The following is a 1,958-nucleotide window of genomic DNA, read 5'->3' as shown; positions in this document are numbered from 1 at the left end:
CACAGGCTGGAAACTTTTTTTCTGTGCGCACGAATTTGACATAAAAATAGGACCATCCAGGTAAATTTTCAATCTAGAGCCAAAAAAATGACACATTTTTTCACTCTAGATTGAAAATTTGCCCCGGATAGTCCTATTTTGATGCCAGATTCGTATTCAGCGACTCAAAATACATAAGAATAACTGAATCTCCATCCCAGTACAAAGTACTTTTTTTTATGGGCCTGTGTTATCTTTTCTGTGCAAAATGTATTAAAAAAATGTAGATCATGCTTTGATTAATGCAATTGGCAATACAATTTTCTATATTATTGAATAATAATGTATGATACATTGATAATGCAAAACTAAAATAAAATACACTTCCTAATAAATCACATTATCATTCGATCCATATTCACATGTATGTGTATAGTGAAATCATGTAAGCGTTCTTAGCTAACAAACGTCAACGAATGTGGAAGCTTGTAAATTAGAGAAACTACAACGAGAGTGAAAGAGTGAGAGAGAGAGAGAGAGAGAGAGAGAGAGAGAGAGAGAGAGAGAGAGAGAGTGCGTGCGCGCGTGTGTGTGTGTGTGTGTATGTGTGTGTGTGTATTGTGAGGTTATCATTTATCCCGTCCGTGATCTATTCTTGATTGCTTAATCACGAATAATGACGATTTAGAGCTGTCTATAAGAATAATTGATCAGTATAGTGCATCCTGTACACAGTGTGTGTCATATAAGTATGAGCCAGTGTTGTTGATTAACTATCTAGGTTATCATCAATGCCGTTCATGTCAGTATGATATATGCGTGCGTGCATGAACATGAGTAATAATAACGATAATGATAACACTGGGAGATATCTTGATTTTTAACATTACATTTTGAAATTATCTCTTATTTATGTTGTTGGAAATATCCGGAGATATTTTTTTTTTAAATATAACAATTATTTCAAGCATCAAGATTTTTCCAAAATTGGAAAAATTCGGATACCATTCTAGAATTAACAATTCATCGAAAATATGACAAAACGTATCGCAAACGTTCACTCCCAATTAGAATAATTAGCGATTAAGAATTATTAATCGATAGAATTATTAATCGATTAATCGCTTAGTGAGAGACAGTGACCTGATTTTTCATTCATTCCATTGGTACTACATTCATATAATGATATATGTTGTCTTCGCATAGAAACAAACTTATTACGATGCCTAAGCTGACAATTATAATAAAATGTACGAGATGCGTAGGATATACTTATATATAGTGATACATCGGACGATAGATGATATTTTGTCGTGATAATCGCGCAAATGCGACGTAACTTTATACTGGAGGACGAGTCGGCAGCGGGACTTTGTGATAAATGTGTATACATATACAAGTGTATATATATATATCAAGTGAGTAATTTGGAACACTATCGAGATAAAGCCCAAATCTCGATTTGAGAGCACACAGTCCTTTTCCCGACTTCGATCCCTATATAGATATAAGTAATATCGTCAAGTTTAGCAATTATGTTATTAGACGTACTATTGAGATGTTGAATTTCCTCTAAGATAGAGAGTAGAGTTTATTTATTTTTATACTGGATGCCCTCCCCCACAAGTACAGGCAGGGTCCGTTGTACGAGCACGTGAGATACTCGTTATCAATATGCGCGACATTTTTCGGTTAATTCGAAATGTATGCGCGCGCGGTTCATCAGTTTCTCTCCCGTTGATTTTCCACAGAATCGCAGATTCGACGCTAATTATCGCCGAAATTGCGCGCGTGCGTGCCGTTCGACTGTTTGATACTCGAAGAGCGAAACGAATAAGCGATAAATGCGCGGAAACGGTGAACGATAAACGGTATTAGCGTTAACAACGCGAATCGATCGGAACGTGATACGCGATTAATTGTACCTACTAGTACTTTATCCACTACAAAATGTATGATCCGCCAAGCGGCCGATTGCC

This window comes from Trachymyrmex septentrionalis, unplaced genomic scaffold, assembly GCF_001594115.1.
Source record: "Trachymyrmex septentrionalis isolate Tsep2-gDNA-1 unplaced genomic scaffold, Tsep1.0 scaffold31, whole genome shotgun sequence".
In the NCBI taxonomy this organism is placed as follows: Eukaryota; Metazoa; Arthropoda; class Insecta; order Hymenoptera; family Formicidae; genus Trachymyrmex; species Trachymyrmex septentrionalis.
Note: the sequence above shows the minus strand (reverse complement) of the source record.